Here is an 8,937-nt window from a genome sequence, read left to right as displayed (position 1 = left end):
GATGTTGGGCTGAGGTGCTTTAGTTACCACGCAAGAACATCAGAGATGGTGCAAAGATAGGAAAGACAACAGCAAAGAACAGGCTGACTGGGGAAGTGGTTGACTCACCCTCCCTGGAGGGATTTAAAAGATATGTGGATGTGGCACTTGGGGACACAGTTTACTGGTGGACTTGGCAGCCCTGGGTTAATGGTTGGACTCCATAATCTTTGAGGCATTTTCCAACCAAAACAATTCTGTGATTTTGTGATTCTAAGGAAGCCATGACAATGTCCTTCATTTCATCAGCATAACCAGGATGGAGCTTTGGGGCACCACCCCCACCTTCCTGGGGTGCAGTCACTTGGCTAGTGCTTGAGAAACCCACTCTGGGAGCTCCAGTGTGGGGCAGAAGGACCTGTGCGACAGAGTTTATGGGTTATTCCAGGGATAGTTGTCTTTGTGGATGCATGAGCCTGCCCAGATTTCTTCTACGCCTTGACAAGGAGCCCTTGTGCCACAGATGCACTGCTGGGGTGTTGCTGAACACAAGCTCCTTGTAAAATGGCTCTCCTATATTAATTTGCAGAGTATCTCAGCACCTCTTAGTGTTGAAGGCACCGTAGCAGAAAGCTCGAGGAGCACCTACATAACTTGGGCTCTAGATCATTGAGTATAGTGACAACGAAGGATCTCAGAACAGTTTACTCCAGGGGAAAAAAAAAAAAATTCTTTTACTTCCACACCCCTGATGACCAAAAAAGTGTTTTGCTCATCTTGAAAACACACTCCCCAGCAGCTCTGTTAGCACCCCCGCCCAAGTGTCCCTTACATACACTTTCCCCCCAAAGGCAGGAAATCACTTAGAAAACATTTCCCAGGTTCCTTCCTGGCCAGAGGTCATCTCCGTGTTTCGGACCAGCAGGAGTCACCGTGTTCTCTGACACAACAACGGAGAAGGAAGATCTGTCCTGCCTATCCAGCACGGTGCTTTCAAGCTCGTGTTTTTTAGCTGCAACTCCACCCCGTGCCGGTGGAGAAGGGATCAGTTCCCACTGATCGCAGGAAAGGGAGGTCACGGGGTTTGCTTGATTAAATCACCACAAGCCAAAAGGTTCTTTCTCTCTTCTCACTGAGAATTGCTCAGAGGCTAAGTTGTTCCAAAAAGAAAAGCAAAACAAAACAAAACAAAAACCTACCCAAGCCCAACAACCAACAGCACACACGGAAAAGCAGGTGTGTCTCAAGATCCTGGGAAAACAAAGGGCAGAGACTGAGGCAGGAGGTGACACTTGGATGGGAAGTTTCCATCCCAGCACAAGAGGACAAGTTTGGAAAAGGCTCGGACAGGACCAGCACTTGTCCTACAGGTATGGATGATGTGTGTGAAACGTGGCATTGTTTTAACCATTTGGGGCAGGTGAAGGAGGCTTGAAGGAATTTTCAGGGCCAGATTCTGGAAGTGTGATGCGAGCTTTGCATGACCACTAAACCTGCTGCGGGAGGACTGTGATCGGCACCTGTGTCGTTCCGTGGTGATTAGCTGGCAGTTTTCTGTAGGAAACTTTCGGCTTTTCAGGGTGTGAATTAAGCCATTCAAGCCTCTGACGAGGTGCTGCTGCCTGTTCACTTGGCTAATGAATGTTAATAGAGGCTGTGATTAGTTTAAACTCGGGGCTGCAGAGGTGAAGAGGGACGTGCACGGAAATGCCGTGCTAATCCAGTCTGCTTTTATTACCTCGCAAACCCTGCTATAGAGTTTCAGGAAAAAAGAAATCAACTGCAATAGCATCCAGATTTTTTTTTTCCACTTCGTTTTATGCTTACAGTGGCTGGGATTTGCAATGCAGATGCAGGCACTGTAATTTTGTCGGCTCTATAGAGCTGTGGGTTTGTTTCTTTTACGAGAAATCTCTTGCATCAGCCTTCAGTTTCATATTAAGTGACATTCGCTGACAGGGAAGAGGGACTTGGGGCACCTGTGGCCACACGTCTTCAAGCATCACATTTGTCTTGTTTCCATTCTTTTCTGTCTGTGTTTTGAGCTGCTAAAAATGAAAGCGAGTTTTATGGTGTTCTGTTGGAGTCCTGGTGTGCTGCTGCCAGTGCTCAGTGTCGGGGGTGGGGGATACAGGGATGCTTTCTGATGCTTTCACCTCTGTTGATTCCTATATCCTCAAAAGCTCTGCTCCGTTTCCAAACATCTCCATTTCCAAGCAGTATCCACTGGTTGCTTAAATGGTCATGATTCAGATAAAAACACAGCTGTGGTGTAACCTTGTACAACCTTGTTTCTCTCTTCCCATCAGTGGGAAAGTGATGCCCAGCGACGTGCACAAGGAGCATTTGGGTTTAGGGAGGAAAGGTGTTAATATTTGAATGCTGTAACTCTCACTTTCAGTGACAGTTTTATGGGAGGCAATGAGCAAGGGAATAGCAAGGGAAAGGATGTTGAGAATTTGAAAGCCTGAGGCTCCATTTCTCCTTCCCCCATCACTTGCTGTTGCATGATGAAAATGATATTTCTCAACCCATAGATTTTCCTCTCATCCAGAAAATTCCTCATCATCACTTAACCTGTTCCTGAGATGTCTGGCAATAGTGCAGAACAAAGTGATACTTAAGGAAATTTAGGGGCAAATCTTTAGCATCTGCACAGCAGTGACACTTGATTGAACTCAGTGATGGCTCAGCCAGCTTAGAAGGAACCTGGTGTGAGTGTCTGGCATTTGTCATTATTTAGCTTCCCTAGATTCGTCTGAGTTTGCCTCCGGTGATCCAGGTTTAAAAAACAAACAAATAGAACATCCATAGGCTCTGAGAAGATATCTTTGTCCTGATCTTCTTGGTTATTTTTATTTTTTTAACACCTTTCAGACGGGCTTAATAAAGAAGTTTTCCGACATCTGACTTGGAGACGTGGGAAATTCCTCAAACTAGGCAGAGCTTCCTCTCATTGTTATAACACAAAAGACCAGTGCAGCCTTTACTAGAGTTCCTTTTTTAACCCATTCATCTTGACCAAGAAAACCTCCCTGCTGCTGCCACCACTCAGGGCTGTGATTCACAGTTTGCCAGAAGACAGCAGACAAGCGTGGATGTGAATTGCATCATCCCTGAGGACATCATTAGTTTTGTGTCTCTCTTTGCACATCATAAATGAAATGCCCTTGCACTTGAAGCTGAAATTATTTGCTGCTGGAATTAATCTCAGCCTTGTGTAAGAGTCATGGCTTTTTAAAGCAAGTGGGAAGAGCCAAACTCCTTGCAGAAAACCATTTCTAGTTTTCCATGAAACAGTTTCTTAGGGCTGTGATCTTTAAGAGAGGTTCAATTGCCATTCATGAGCTGGTCCGACATAACTGCATGATTATTCAGAGTTTATTTCTTAAATGATCTTGCATGTGGCTCATCCTGCCCATGAGCAGTTACCACCCTTCAGCTAATCTGATCCAGCACCTGCTGTGCTGGTAACGGAGCAGCAGCTTGTCCCCCTTATCTGTGCTCAGCAACATCCTGAGCGAAGACTGAGCCAGCACTGGGTGAGGGCAGGAGCTGTAAGGGGTGTGAGAGTGGCCCTGGGGGGGTTGTATTAGGAACGTGGATGAGACTGAAGGCAGAAGGTCGGTCTGCAGGAACAGGGGAAACAAGAAAGAGATTGAAGAAAGATTTACAGTGGCTTTTTTTTTTCTCTCTCTGATGGGGGAATGGTCCAGTCCATGTTTGGTATGGTGGTGGGTTCTTTTTTTTTTTTTTTCCCCAGAAAAGAGCAGCTCCTGCAGAGCAGCTAACTCAGTGTAACAGGTTGTGTAGCAATTACAGTGCTATATTTGCATGTTATAATGCTGCCTCAGTGGACTTTGTTAAGGAATTTTTGACTACATTTACAGGCTATTCTGGGGGCTTGTCTGCTTGTAGTGGTGGCCCTGGAGAGGTTTCACTCCGACAACCATCCCATGACATGGCATGGATGTTGTAACCTTAATCCATTATCTCTGCACCCAGTCCATACCTTTTCTCCAAAGTTCAGTTTATTCCTGTGGAATCCTGCAATGCATTCTGCCCCAAAGCCCTCCCCTCTTCATTATAACTCCACCTGAGCAAGACACACAAGATGGGTGTGCTGGGTCTGGCTGGGATGGAGCTAATGTTCTTCAAAAGGTGCTGTGCTTTGGATTTGTGGCTGAAACAGTGTTGATAGCACACCAGTGTTTTGGCTATTGCTGAGCAGTGCTTGCAGAGCATCAAGGATTTCTCTTTTCTCCAGTGGCTCTGTAGGGAGCGAGATGGGGGTTGGGAGGGGCTATGTCTGGGAAAGCTGACTCGAACTCACAGAAAGGATGTTTCAAACCATATAACATCATGTTCAGCAATAAAAAAGAGTGGTGGGGGTCAGGTTTGTCTTTCAAGGTGGCCATTGCTTGGAGACTTTCTGGGTATACATGTGCCTGTGGGAGGTGGTGAGACATTTTCTTCACATCACCCTTTTTTTTTTTTTGGCTTTCATCTTTCTTTCCCTTATGAACCTTTATTTATCTCAATCCAGTAGTTTTCTCAGTTTTTCTCTTCTTATTCTGTTCTCCATCCTGCTGGCAGGTGAGGAGACAGTGGGTGGCTGTGTCAGTGCTTAGCTTCAGGCCAGGGTCAAGCCACTACAACAGAATATCTAACCCACCCTTTAGACACCTTCCAGTGGACCACTTTTGAACAAAGAGAAGGTTTTTCCCAGCCCAGAAAAAAAGTCCCTTTAACTCCTTTGTGCCATCTCAATCATCTGATTTACACAAAGTAGTACTTGTTTCAGGAAGAACTCAAAGGTCGGTCACCCAATATTGACCAGTCCTGGCACTGAAGTCTTTCATTCTGCATGAAAGGGGACCTGACTCTCATTTGCCTTTTAGGTATTTCCACAGGTCTTGCTTTATGAGACCATTAATACAAGCACTGATAGGTTTTTCCTGCACCAGGGTCTCTCTAAACACCCTGTGAAGCAGATACAGCAAATTCCACCCTTGTCTGGTAGCAGAGTGCTGAAGCACAGGCATAGTCAGGGTCTGCCTACAAGGCTGGCTGCTGCCAACCCAGGCTCTGCCTAAACCTACCTCAGCAGGAAAGAAAAGGCTGTGGCAGCCCAGGTTTGGGGATACCTATGAGTAGCAGAGCTCTATGTATCCCCCATTTAAATCTTAACACGAAATATTAATTTCCAAATGCCTTCCCTCAAAACATAATAGAGCTGTGATCTAGTATGTAATTTACTGTCCTCGGAAATTCCTCAAAACGGCAGAGCTTCCCCCAATTGTTCGTGCACAGAGGAAAAGCTCTACTAGAGTTCCTGCTACGGCTCAGTCCTGTGACCACAGGCTTGGCCCTCCATGACCATCAGGCTGAGTGTGTGAAAACCATCTTCATTCCAAAGATGTCCCCTACGTGCCTTATGACAGGCTGTTCACAATATGCCCCTTGCTCCTGAAACTCTTTTACTGTTCCTTCTTGAGAGAGGAATTCTTTAAATTCCTTCATGGTGTCGCTAAAATTTGGGTTGACTGATCCTGTGTCTGAGATTCCGGATGAGCCTGTGCATGCCTCAAGTGTCTCTGGCTGTAAAGCAGGACTGATGGTACTTCCTTCCTTCCTTCCCCTTGTTATCCATCCTGTTTTAAGTCTGTGGCTGAAAAAGTCCAATTGCTGTTCATAACCAGTGTTCCTTATTGCAGTAAAGACACACAAAATGTTAAAATCATGGAATCACAGAAAGGTTTGCCATGGGCAGGGACACCTTCCACTATCCCAGGTTGCTCCAAGCTCTGTCCAACCTGGCCTTGGACACTTCCAGGGATGGGGCAGCCACAGCTTCTCTGGGCAATCTGTGCCAGGCCCTTGCCACCTTCACAGTAAATAATTTCTTCCTAATATCAAATCTAAACCTACTCTCTGTTATTTTCAAGCTATTCCCTCTTGTCCTATCACTCCATGACCTTGTCAAAATTCCCTCTCCAGCTGTTTTGGAGCCCCATTGGGTACCGGAAGGGACTCCAAGGTCTCCCCAAAGCCTTCTCTTTCCCGTGGCTGAACAGACCCAGCTGTCTCAGCCCGTCCTTATAAGGGAGGTGCTCTGTGTTGTTACTGAAAATCTGCCTTAAAAGCTGCCTTCTCCTTTCCTAAATGCCTTATTTATGGACAGCCTTGCAATGTTTGCCCCAGCACTCTTCCAGTATCATAGTAGCAAACCTAGCAAAGGCTTAATCCACCCAACTACAGTTAATGGAAACTTCCCTTGTCTCTAATGTATGTGCAGATGCTTTTGGGGATGCCGAAGCAGAGAAGATTCCTTCTGAAGCAAAATCTAGATTGCTTGTACAGTCAGCAGAGAGAAACACAAGGGCCTCTGAAGGCTTGTTGTGGGACATGCCACCAAAGTGGCACCAATGCTGTCTCATTTAGGAAAGAAGAGCTGAAGAATATTCCTGTTCCTGAAATGCAGGATTTACCTTAGGCCATGCTAGGATTAGAAGAAACACCTGTCATGGCATGAGTTAACCCTGAGGGCATCTGTCAGGGCACAGCTCACCTCCATGTGCCTGAAGTCTCCTTTTCTCTCTGAACAAGGCAGCCCAGGCTGTACTGTTGACTGGGAATGGCCCCTGGCCCATAATGTTCTTTAAATTATTTCTGTGGGTCTTGGCATTGGCTGAGACAGGCAACACGCTGCCTGTGGACTAGATCTCCTAGAAAAACAGGGCAGGCAGAGACCCCAGCAGGTAATCTACCCCAGCCTTGCATCTCATGTTCGTTTAAGCTCTCTGAAGGCACCAGGAGCTGGAGAAATGCCATTCCTCTGCCCAGCTCAGTGTTGAGTCTCATGAGCAAACCTGCAATCAGGTGCAAGTTGTCTTTGCATTGCTGGTTTTTTATGCTGTGTGAGCCCAACAAGCACAAGGCAGGAGATCATCCCAGGTCTCAGGAGGAAATGTGATGTAATTTTGAACCAGGATAAGCATGACTGAAGTCTACTGTTCCTTAAAGTCTTCTGAACATTAGTAGAGCAAAATAGTTGCATCTGGGTTGATGATATTCTATCTTGATCTGAGACATGATGCCAATGATGAAGATATAAGTGTTCTTATGATTTTGAAAACATTATAGACAATGTTTAACTTCATATTTAAAAAAAATTAACTTCCAAGAAGTTAAATACTAGCACTGCTTAGTCTTTCTAAGTTATTCTGTGCTCTGGAAGACAGACCAGTACAAAAATAGTAAGGATGGAAGTGAAATCAGTGGAACAAAATATAAACAATTGTTTTTTTTCTCTCGGGCTTGATCATTACAGAAGGGAATTAAGAGATAGGGACAGCAGAGACCTGCATGCACCAGTCTAGGGGATTTCCCTCCATTTACATGATTCTGTGTGCAAAAGGTGGATGCTATTTTTTAGTTCTACATTTTTATTTCTAGGTGTGACAGGGCAGGCCCTCAGGCAGGAAACTCCTGCTGTCCAGAGCGGGATTATGCAAACTCCAAATGGCTGACACCTACACAACTTACAGGAGTTTCCTATACAGCCAGCTGTGTTTGCAGCAATAACCGGAAAAAAATCAAGAGGTTAATAAAATGAAATGAGCAGGAAGCATGCAGTCATCAGACTTTCTAGTACTCCCAGTCTATAGAAGCAACCCATGTCTGGCCTGACTTAGGGACCCAATCCAAAACTCATTGAAGCCCATGGAAATTCCACTCCAACGGATGTTGTTGGACCTCACTCTTCACTGTATTGAATATGGAGAGTTCCACGTGGAGAGATCCACCTTCCCTGTACTCGCACGGTGCTGAGCTTCAAATATCTTGTTTTATTACTCCTAGCTGTGAGATAGGCCTGCACCTAACTGCAGATGCTCCAAGGAGCATGAGGAGAAGAGGGGAAAGTTCATGCTTACATCCCTTCTCTCATCCCAATCATCAGAGGTGAGCAAATGTTCTCTGATGGGTGCTTTTCCACAGCCTTTCAGTTGCGTGCAAAGAGCTGGAATAGCAGGGTGGAACTCATTGTTTAGCGCTTTTTTTTATTTTTTTTTTTTTATTATTATTTTTTTTTTTTTTTTTCATTATTCCTTCCACAAACTCCAACATGGAAGTCAAGCAGGAGCCCTTAGCTGGAGTTGAGAAAAAAACCTCCTGAGCAGAGTTGAGGAAGAAGACAAGAGATGTGCAGGGCTTTCTTTTTCCGGTTCAATACTGATTTAAAGGCCTTTTCACTTTGGTTTCAGCTATCACTGTTTTCAGCCTGACATATTAATGTGCCATGTGTCATGGGCAGCATTCACTCATGATATACCAGGACATCTGTTTGCACACAACTAACATAAACAAAGATTGCCCCCCTACTCCCCCGAAAACAATACCCCTGTTCCTGTCCTAGAGATCCCCGAACATCCCATCGAGCTCAGCCCCCTATACCACACTAGGCACAAAGCTGGAATAGCACAGTTGCTCAAACATCACAGAGAAAGCATGTCACAGCCTGTTTATTGCCCGTTTGAATCCTTATCACTAAGCAGTTCAGTTTGGAGTCCTTGATTAATTAGTGTTTATTTTATTTTTGTTCTCATTCAGATGTGTTATCTAAGGTCAGTGCAACTTCCCTTGTCCCCCCTTTCCCTTTTAGCTAACTCTCCCATGAAATATTGTTGTGCCTGGGTGTGTATTTCTTAAAGTCATTGTATGTTTTCTGTCTGAAACAAACATTGTCTGATCATCCAGCTTATTACGCACTACCCAAAGGTCATGCTTTATGCAGAGAAAGGAAAGCTCTTCTGTTTTGGCTGAGGAATAACAAAACTAGACAGGCACTGAGGACAGGCACTGAAAACAAGGCTTTAGTCCCACAGATCGAGCCTCTGAAAATATGTTCTATAGCTGTTTGAAAAGGGTCAAACCAAGGCTCAGTTGCCATAGGCT

The 8,937-nt window shown here is 45.2% G+C and overlaps 1 protein-coding gene across 2 annotated transcripts in view; it reads left to right on the top strand.

Annotated features, from left to right (window-relative positions):
* The first annotated feature begins 981 nt into the window (after positions 1-981).
* The window catches only part of ADGRF5 (adhesion G protein-coupled receptor F5), a 45,931-nt gene continuing 37,975 nt past the window's right edge, over positions 982-8,937 (top strand). Inside the window, exon 1 of one of the 2 annotated variants that reach the window (XM_027898630.1) lies at positions 982-1,349. The gene's annotated coding sequence lies outside the window, so the exon portion shown is untranslated. The remainder of the gene's footprint in view (positions 1,350-8,937) is intronic. The other variant, XM_027898631.1, reaches the window with a different exon arrangement.

The sequence above is a fragment of the Empidonax traillii genome, unplaced genomic scaffold (assembly GCF_003031625.1).
Source record: "Empidonax traillii isolate 1590-97213 ecotype Southwest subspecies unplaced genomic scaffold, ASM303162v1 scaffold609:size479882, whole genome shotgun sequence".
NCBI lineage: Eukaryota > Metazoa > Chordata > Aves > Passeriformes > Tyrannidae > Empidonax > Empidonax traillii.
This window is presented reverse-complemented; position numbering and strand designations above follow the sequence as displayed.